The sequence below is a fragment of the Myxocyprinus asiaticus genome, chromosome 1 (genome assembly GCF_019703515.2).
Source record: "Myxocyprinus asiaticus isolate MX2 ecotype Aquarium Trade chromosome 1, UBuf_Myxa_2, whole genome shotgun sequence".
Lineage (NCBI taxonomy): Eukaryota > Metazoa > Chordata > Actinopteri > Cypriniformes > Catostomidae > Myxocyprinus > Myxocyprinus asiaticus.
This window is the reverse complement of record NC_059344.1, coordinates 46,644,051-46,654,929: the sequence shown is the minus strand read 5'-3', so window position 1 is coordinate 46,654,929 and position 10,879 is coordinate 46,644,051. Positions and strand designations below refer to the sequence as shown.

At 35.9% G+C, this 10,879-nt stretch overlaps 1 long non-coding RNA gene across 1 annotated transcript; it reads left to right on the top strand.

Annotated features, from left to right (window-relative positions):
• The first annotated feature begins 5,284 nt into the window (after positions 1–5,284).
• LOC127443623 (uncharacterized) lies at positions 5,285–10,874 on the top strand. Its single transcript, XR_007897683.1, has 3 exons — positions 5,285–5,800; positions 6,379–6,457; positions 8,203–10,874. It is a non-coding gene; the product is annotated as an uncharacterized LOC127443623 (long non-coding RNA).
• The last annotated feature ends 5 nt before the right edge of the window (positions 10,875–10,879 follow it).

Sequence of the window (10,879 nt, the reverse complement as noted above, 5' to 3'; positions counted from 1 at the left end):
CGCCTCATCCTTCCTGAGATACTCTCTACCTTCAGAGTCCCACTAGAGTCCCCACCTGCCCCGGGACACGTGGCTAGCACACCTCTCCATAATTTATATGGTAACTAAACTAATAAACTAAACCACTGAACTAAATTACAACAAGGCAGTTATTGATGTTGGGATGTCATGGGGATGGAAACAAAAAAGAAGACTGTTAAACACTCCCCTACCAAAAATTCCCGATAATAAGTGTCTAAAATACCATTGTTACTGTAGGTTATTATTAGGCTATTGGGTAGCAGTTGACATTACATGTCAACAAGGCAAGCAGCAAAATAAGTTTGACATGATGCTCTCCATCTAAAGGTATTTTAAACAACGCTTTCTATATGCTTTCCATGGCCTAATGTCAATATTAATAGAGAACTTACATGTTTGTACTTTTTAAAATGCATGGGTCACAGTTTGATGTCTATAAAGTTTAGGTCCATGTTATTTGTCAACTACCTTAACCATTAAACGCATACCTCAGGTCTTTAGAGGCCCGGGACCTCATTTCTCCCCCGTACCTCATCCATTTTTTTATTTATTTATTTGAGTTGTGCCCACACCTCTTTAGTATTTCTCAGTCTTTCTCTTATAAATAGCGTAACACACACACACACACACACACACACACACACACACATATATATATATATATATATATATATATATATATATATCACACACACACACACACACACACAAATTACTGTGCAAAAGTTTTAGGCACTTGTGAAAAATGTTGCATAGTGAGGATGTCTTCAAAAATAATGACATAAATAGTTTTCATTTATCACTTAATGTCATACAAAGTCCAGTAAACATAAAAAAGCTAAATCAATATTCGGTGTGACCACCTTTGCCTTTAAAACAGCACCAATTCTCCTAGGTACACTTGGACACAGTTTTTCTTGGTTATTGGCAGATAGGATGTTCCAAGCTTCTTGGAGAATTCGCCCCAGTTCTTCTATCTATTTAGGCTGTCTCAACTGCTTCTGTCTCTTTATGTAACCTCAGACTGACATGATGTTCAGTGGGGGGCTTTGTGGAGTCCATGACATCTGTTGCAGGGCTCCCTGTTCTTCTATTCTAATCTTTTCTATTTGCAAAAGTAATGTTTGTGAGTCTAACATTTATATTTCTTATTGACACACTAAAGCTGAAGATATAAATAACAATCTTAAGACAAATGCTTATGTGAAACATCTTATGTGCCAAAGACCTTTGCACAGTACTGTATATATAGCACTCAGCCACAACATTGAAACCACCTGCCTAATATTGTGTAGGTCCCCTCGTGCCGCCAAAACAGCACCAACCCGATCACAGAATAGCATTCTGAGATGATATTCTTTTCACCACAATTGTACAGAGCGGTTATCTGAGTTACCGTAGACTTTTCGAACCAGTCTGGCCATTCCCTTTTGACCTCTCTCATCAACAAGGCAGGTTAGCACTGTTTTGGTGGCATGAGGGGGACCTACACAATATTAGGCAGGTGGTTTCAATGTTGTGGCTGAGTGGTATATATACAGTACTGTGCAAAAGTTTATAACATATGAACAGTGTGATGGCTATTGTCATTTGTCATTTGGGTGTACACCTGAAATTATGTACAGTAAGTTGTGAGTCTATTTATGACTCAAGAAGGGCCTGAGAAAGTACTTACGTGCAGGGTTGGGGAGTAACTGAATACATGTAACAGGATTACGTATTTAAAATACAAAGTATAAGTAACTGTATTCCACTACAGTTACAATTTAAATAATTGGTAATTAGAATACAGTTACGTTCAAAAAGTATTTTGATTACTGAAGAGATTACTTTGCATTTTATTGTCATTTGTTTCATTTAATATTTAGTCCTTTCAGATGAAAAACATGTATACATATAAATGATGCGATACAAAATGCATTTGAACAGCGGTGAAACACTTTCTTATGATGTGTTACATTCATACGAGCAGACAGACAAGTAAGTTTGAAGTAAGTTTGGAGCATCTTTGCTTAAATTGTCATCTTTACGCTAAGCTAAAATGCTATTTCTAGCCATTTTACATACATATGTTACCAGGCACGGTCAGTTTTGTTTATCAAGAAAATTCACGTTGGATCATAATATTTGTTTTTTTTTCTAGTAAGACCTTTGATATTAGGGCAAAAATCATATTCTGGATAATAATTTTTTTATTGTTTTCCTGTAAAAATATCTAAAAAATCCTGTAAACAAGATCAATTTGATTTATCTTGTTTAACAACACTGCATAAGATATTTAGGTTTTTCAGAGAATGTATTTTTAACATGTGTATTTTGTCTTACTGTACTGGCAGAGTTTTTATAGTCAAAACAAGTGAAAAAATCTACCAGTGCTGAAGAAGTAATCCAAAGTATTTAGAATACGTTACTGACCTTGAGTAATCTAACGGAATACGTTACAAATGACATTTTACAGCATGTATTCTGTAATCTGTAGTAGAATACATTTCAAAAGTAACCCTCCCAACCCTGCTTATGTGTAGCTTATGTGTTATGTGTAGCTCAGTCTGTGTTAGATAGCCTGTTGTGTCTCATGAAATTGTGTGAAAGTAATAAACCTGTTTTAGATTTGTCCTGATTTATTGCATCATCTCTTTGATATATGAAAAATAAATCAGAATATATTCTCTTCTATTATTTTCTGATTGTCTTGAAAATGCTTTGAAAATGTTACACTATCTGGGCATTTTGTGGATCTATTTGTGATAGATATACACTACTGGTCAAAAGTTTTGAAACACTTATTCTTTATTATATTTTTTTTTTCTTCACATTTTAGAATAATAGTAAAGTCATCAAAACTATGGAATAACAGAAATAGAATTATGGGAATTATGTTGTGACTAAACAAAATGCAAAATAAATCAAAACTGTGTTATATTTTAGCATCTTCAAAGTAGTCACCCTTTGCCTAGAATTTGCAGACATGTACTCTTGACATTTTCTCAACCAACTTCTTGAGGTATCACTCTGGGATGCTTTTTAAACAGTATTGAAGGAGTTCCTATCAATGTTGGGCACTTATTGGCTGCTTATCTTTATTATTTGGTCCAAGTCATCAATTTCAAAAACTTTTTTTATTTTTTTTAATTAAATTTTAGTTTTGTAATGAAATAAATTAATATGGTGGCACAATTATATTTTTGTCTACAAAACTAATTTCAAACATTTAAACATACGCCTTCAGATCAAAAGATTTTTAAGATCATGAGAGACATTTCAGTCAAGTGTTTCAAAACTTTTGACCGGTAGTGTACGTGCCGGGTCTCCAAGCACCTGAGTATTTTGTAATGTTTGGTGAAATACCCATGCATTTAAGGGTTAAATAAAACGTAGGTAACTTGATATTATTGTCATCAAAAAATAAATTTAACAAAATGACAGAAAGATTCTGCCCTGTTTGAAAGAGAAACCATAATTTATCCTATTAATTACCCCAAATTAATGTCTTTACAGTAGTGAGAAGAATAAGCAACATGATCTCGCGGGAATTGGTGTTAGTTAACAATTTTTTTCCCACCCAAATGGTTACCATGGTTCATGTTTTAAAGCTATGCCTCCGATATGCAGCACGCTTCTCTAACGGCAGTTTAACTCTAGCAGCAGGAGTCCAGTTACACACCATGCTGTTTGACTGCACCTTGACTACTGTTGCTATGGCTCCCATAACCTTCAACATCAATAAGACTGAATACTCTTGCTGCAAAAAAACAACAATACTCTTTGGCACACAGACATTAATTAAACGACCCCTTTGAAAACATGTCTTGCTCTTCGCCATCTTCAAGTGAAAGCGACAGCAGAGCAACATCGAGGGAAGATTTAAAAGGCAAGTGAAGTGACCCGACTCTAGAGACAGGGGTTTAGAAAGGAAAACAAAGAGTTTTCAAGCATTTTAAGCTTATGTGTCATCAATATCTACATAAATATGCATTATTTGGTCAAACTTTTAGAAGATCATCAATTTCAGTATTACAATATCCTCTGTTTAGACACAAATGTTATCCAAAAGACTGTTTAGTGCCCCATGTTATTTAGTTTTAAATGGGATTGATCAACCTTCTTCATCTCACCTGTCAGTCCTGTTTTAATTAGACTTATCACCATGTACTCTATCCAATGAAGACATAACAACTTCAAAAGCAAAATGGATTAGCAATGAAACTGGCAGCACAGAAACCTCAGGTATGGAACATGGACCAAGAAGTTTAATATGATTCAGTAGGGCACGTTCCTGGATGAACATCCTTGTTGGTCCTGGAACAACATTGGTATCAACCAATCAGATTTTTAGGGTTAGGTTTAGGGTTGAGGGTAGTCACTATTCTTATCAACCTGTCTTTGCTCTATGATTTCAGTAACAGGCTTCAGTTAAAGGCCCGTTTAGGGTTATGATTGTTCAATAAAAATGTTGTTCCATGAGTAACAAAGGATGTTCATCCGGAAACATGTTTTATTTAAATCATGTTGTGCGAATGGAGAGAAATGGTTTTATGTAGGCTACACATTAAAATGTGCATTAAGCACTATTTAATGTAATACTGATTCACTACTGGTCATTACACTACTGACAACATATAATTCTGACAAAGTAAGGATGACTGAGAAATGTAATGTTTCTGGAAGTGTTTGTTTACTTAACGCAAGGAATTTAACGCTTTCGATTCCAGTTCTGATTCCTTGTTCCTTAATCCAGTTCCTTAATGGTTCCATTAACAATTCTTTTAGTAGACTACTTATGAGGAAGAAATATTTGAAAATAAGACATGCAATTCTTATTAGATTTACTGCCCTCACCTGCCTGTTACTAAATGATGAGTTTACTGATTATTTGATTAGTTTATTGATTAGTTTTTATAGAATACCACCAATTACAACAAAACTGCTAATGTGTGTCTTTACACATTGTTATATCAACAACCAATCAATAGGCCTCATTACTCTTATATAAGTCTCACAATTAAAGCCTTAAATACACATTACAGTAACAGTTCTTCATCAGCAGTGTTGCAGGAAATTGTCAGTGTTTTAGCACTGCGTATTTTTTACATCTGTAGATTAATACACGTTCAAGCACCATTAAGTCATGAAAATCATCCGGTTCTGGTTTTTATTTGTTATTTTTATGAAACCCACTCTGAATAAGAACTGTTTCTCACTTCCCAACCCTACCCTACAGTATGTATGGGTAATAAAAGGTTCAACTGAATAGAAATTAAAACAGTTATTGATCTCAGTAATATACTTGTCATATCACTCGTTGTTGTTGGTTACTGTTAAATCTGTTTTCTCTATAGTGCTACAAGTGCCTAGAAAAAATACAGTACAAATCCGTCTATTTATTCATTGGCTGGCTTTACTAGATCATCTCATACACACTCTGGAAAATCAATAGTAAGGAAATCAAGAGCCAGTCTGACACATAAAGGAAGGCTTTTCACCATTCCATATCGTGCACCACATGAACATTCGTGGACACATACTTTAATTTATCATGAAATCAAAATAAAATTGCCAAATGTGGTTGTCTCTAAACTGATGCCAAATAGGTCATGTTTTTTTCAGATGTGAGTCCCAGTGAGAAGCATAGAGAGGACCAATGCTGCCCAAAGCCCAGCAGTACATCAGTGAGACACAGATACAAGACCCATACACAACTGATAAAAGAAAAGTTGGACCAGATTAAAGCTAAGATGAAGAAGATCTCTGAGGTCCACCTGCATCTGCGTCCTGAGAGGTGAGAGAGCTTAGTACTTGGTAATTGAAAACTAAAGTCCTGATTTGTCATCCAGACCTAGTTAATAAAAGTTATAGAGTCCCAGAGGCATATTCTTGTACCTTGACTTCGATAACCTCTACAACTGTAAAAATGTCATTTTAAATTTGTGACAAAAAAAAAAAAAAAAAAAAAAAAAAAATAGCTCTTAGTTAAAGTCATCCAAATTAATTCATGGTTTTTCATAGAGCATCTCCATACCTTTGGTACCTTAACCTAAAAATGACATTATGAAGGCTGTTTTATATAAATTGTTGTATTTAAAGCATATAGAATGGCACAAAAGGTTTATGCCTGGCTTCCAGAGCTTGTATTACACTAATGGAAAATCTCCAGAATAGTGGCAGTGCCTTATTTGCAACAGCTTATATGATGTGCAAAACAAATAGGAACACACACACACACACACACAAACCATCAGACGTTCTGCTTGAGGGTCGTGCCAAATATAGTCAGCAGCATTTCTTTAGATGCTTATTTTGCAGTGCTATGTACACTACATCTGACATGACAAACAATCTCTAAATATTTTTGTGCAGGAAAGCATATCATCCTTTTGTGTGGAACAGTCTGAGTCCATACAGAGACACTACTCAGATTGACCATCTTCTTTCAATGGTAAGCCTGCTTCTCTTCTGTTGATACAGAGTGAGATTGTTGGAATGGTACCTTAGGAACATCTTAACATGCTGCTGTTACCTGTTGTTGTGTGTAAATTAAGATTAGTGTTATGGTCACTAGGGTTCTTACCAAGAATACCAAAACCTATGTTTGCAGCATACCCATTCAGGTTATGAAATACACTTTATACCTCTATTTATAGCATAATTCTTTATTCAGACAAATGAAGTGAGGAAGCAAGATTAATTTGGGTGAGGCGAATCAAATTCTGTGGATTTTAGTAAATTTTGAAGCCAAACGGTATGTGTTGCATGTTATATGTCTATTTTTGTGCTGTTCGTTGTATGTCTATTTAGACTCAATAAGTGCCTGAAAAATAAAACATCAATACAGAAAATATTCTATTTTTTATTTTTTAATTGTCTTGAAAATGCTTAGACATTTTTACAGCATGTGGTCATTTTACAGATCAGTTTGTGATAGTTAAACACTGGCGGCCAAAAGTTTGGAATAATGTACAGATTTTGCTCTTATGGTAAGAAATTGGTTCTTTTATTCACCAAAGTGGCATTCAACTAATCACAATGTATAGTCAGGACATTAATAACGTGAAAAATTGCTATTACAATTTGAAAAAATGTTCAGAACTTCTTAAACTACTTCAAAGAGTTCTCATCAAAAAGCCTCCACGTGCAGCAATGACAGTTTTGCAGATCCTTGGCATTCTAGCTGTCAGTCTGTCCAGATACTCAGGTGACATTTCACCCCACACTTCCTGTAGCACTTGCCATAGATGTGGCTGTCTTGTCAGGCACTTCTCACGCACCTTACAGTCTAGTTGATCCCACAAAATTCAATGGGTTTAAGATCCATAACACTCTTTTCCAATTATATGTTGTCCAATGTCTGTGTTTCTTTGCCCACTCTAACCTTTTCTTTTTGTTTTTCAGTTTCAAAAGTGGCTTTTTCTTTGCAGTTCCTCCCATAAAGCCTGCACCCCTGAGTCTTCTCTTTACTGTTGTACATGAAACTGGTGTTGAGCGGGTAGAATTCAAAGAAGCTGTCAGCTGAGGACATGTGAGGCATCTATTTTTCAAACTAGAGGCTCTGATGTACTTATCCTCTTGTTTAGTTGTACATCTGGCCTTCCACATCTCTTTCTGTCCTGTTAGAGCCAGTTGTCCATTGTCTTTAAAGACTGTAGTGTACATCTTTGTATGAAATCTTCAGTTTTTTTGGCAATTTCAAGCATTGTATAGCCTTCATTCCTCAAAACAATGATTGACAAATGAGTTTCTAGAGAAAGCTGTTTCTTTTTTGCCATTTTTGACCTAATATTGACCTTAAGACATGCCAGCCTATTGCATACTGTGGCAACTCAAAAACAAACAAAAAGACAATGTTAGCTTCATTTAATGAACCAAACAGCTTTCAGCAGTGTTTGATATAATGGCAAGTGATTTTCGAGTACCAAATTAGCAATTTAGCATGATTACTCAAGGATAAGGTGTTGAAGTGATGGCTGCTGGAAATGGGGCCTGTCTAGATTACTTTGTGATGAGTTGAATGTCACTTTGGTGAATTAAAGTACCAATTTCATTCTGAAACAGCAAAATCTGTACATTATTCCAAACTTATGGCTACCAGTGTATGTGCCAGGCCGCAAAAGACCCATGACATGTAATAATGTTTGGCGAAACACCCATGCTTTTAATTACCCCCAATTATGTTCTATTTTTCAGACAGCTGTTCCAGTCAGAAGAAATCGCTGTTCTACAATGGTGTCAGAAAGCACTCGGCTATCAAAATGACATTTCCTTAAATCACTGCATTTAAATAACTTATGTGGATTGTCTGTTTGCCAGTAGCATTTCATGAACAGTAAAGAATTTGCAGGTGTCAGAAGGATTTCACTTTAGATGATAATGATCGTTAAATAGCCCTTGACCTACACAGACCCTCTCTTGTCTTTCCTGAAAACATTGTAATACATAAATATTTGGCACATTTTGTTTTTCTCTGGGTGAGTGTGTTGTTTATTCAATGTCTCAAAAGCCTTGGCCCCAATCAGATGTATGACATGGAAAGTACATCAAACACCAGATCCCCACAGATTTCCACGCAGTGGCAAATGAAAAGAGAATACTTGCTACATAATTTATTGTAATGTATGTCTCCATCATTTAAACATTTGTGCACAGTTGTACCCCTTAAACACTCATTTTTATTTATTTATTTTTTTTATATCCAATGAGTACCTTAATATATTATGATATACAGTACAGCTGTGCACAGACCTTATTGAATTTCTTCTAAAAGTTAGACACCACAATGGGCAACAAGTCTAGACATATGGTATGGTTCTGGTAAAAAAAAAAAAAAAAAAAAAAGTATGATGTGGCTTTTGACATGAAAGGGTTGAAGATTATCAAAGAGATGTGAGAAATAAATTGGAGGCAGCTTATTTTAGAGAAGACTCATCGGGGAAGAAAAGCGTAAATTTTTAATAGCTGCTGCTTTTGTTGTTAAAAGGCCCTTGTTTGTCTGGCTTTAGTCATTGATAAGCACAAAGGAGAAAGTGGGTTGCAGCCATTTTCTTTATTTCAGTTTCTCTTGCTTTTTCTCTGCTTGTGTAAGCCCTGAGAAGTTTCGTTCAAGAATTAAGGGACTTCAAGTGTGGTGCCACAGCCTATTTAAATAAGCTTCCCGATATTTAAGATGACCAAGAAGAAATTCTTAAGCTCATGATAGAAAATTCGTATTGCTTTCTTTTCTGATTCTACTTGCTTGAGCACAAACTGGGCTTTCTGAAATGGGATTGGTAGACTGGAGGTTTGGGATTAATTGGTATAGGAGCACCAATAACCAGGAGCCGCTCAAGTGTCACAAGTGTGTCTTTCAATAATTTTCCCTTCACTCTTGTTTTCCCTCCCATCTCCTAAATCTTCGCAAAGGGCCCTTTCATAAACTGATCTTATAAATGAGGACATCAGTGGACTTTTCAGATGCTGTCAGGGATTCTTGTAAAATGAAGGGATTATTAAAAAGGTAGACTTGTACTACCCAAAAATGAGCTCAATCCATCCGCAGCTTATCGCTGCTTCAACAGCCTTGGGTTATGGTATTTTACAGGAAGTTAAACCCTTATAACTCAAACCTCTTATACCCACTGCTGGGTTTAATTTGCCTTAAATTTCAATTAGCTGGTCATTTTATACCAGCTCAGTTGGAAATTCCTTTACATACTGGGCCTAATATATGCGTCTCTTAATCCGAACCTCATTATGGCCCAGTGTATTTATCTCTTTGGTATAGTAGAGGAAATGAGTTGAAAAGATAGGTGACCTGAAATGTGAGATAAGTGAACACTGAACAATTTCACAGAGTTAAATTTGGCAACTCACATATTTGATTAATTTGCTTTCCTTTTGATATATGTATTCACATAAACCTATGCCAGTTTGTGGGCTGTGATATCAAGTTATATTGGCTTGACAAATGTCACATGAGCCAAAAAAGTTGAAAATTGCTGAAAAGAAAGGTCCAAAAAGGAAGGAGAGTAATTTAGTAAATTTGATCCTGAGCAAGACATGTCTCATTGCACAAGAAAAGACATTGGTTAAACTTATTTTATCCACACCAGTGTGACCCCTAAAAAAAAAAAAGGAAGTCTCACCGGCAGGAAAAACAATTGCAAGATGCAACCATTTATGCGCAGTCTGGAGCCCTATATTTATACTACCTTTGCCAAAGAAGTTATCAGAGTAATCGACTTCCCGCTAGAAGAGGTATCATGTTGGGTCGCCTGCTTCACTGTTTTGTATGTGTACTCACTCGTGAACAGCATTTGATGGGCTGCTACACGATGACGTTACTGTGAATACATGCGTGTACATGGTGGGGTCCCTTTCGCTTCATCCATGTGTCCCATTTGACTGCACGCAGTATAAGTGCACAACTGACTGGTGCTGGCAAGTGTTACGTTGTGTCATAGATATTAATGAACCATGTAAAATGTCAACAGATAATAGTGGTGCTCATAATTCAGCAGGGTCGCAGTGCCGCTCCTGAATGCATATATGGGAAATACTGATAAAATCATGACCAATCACATGAGATGAGGACTCATATCAGTAACCTTATAAAAAGCTGTTTTATTCTACATGGGGCTGGGGCGCCCTCATGGGGGCTGCCATTTAAGAATCACATGACCAGTTGCATACAACTCACTTAATCTCAGTTTCCATCTTGTTATTGGACACTTTCACTCTTGGATTAAATTAATCATAGCTGATTGTGAATAGTGAATTTCCACAATGGCATCTGTAACTGAAAACTATGATTTTGAATGATGCTGCATCCACACCACTAGGTGCCACTGTAAGTCCAAGATGACATGATCAAAAGGTTACTGAGGGC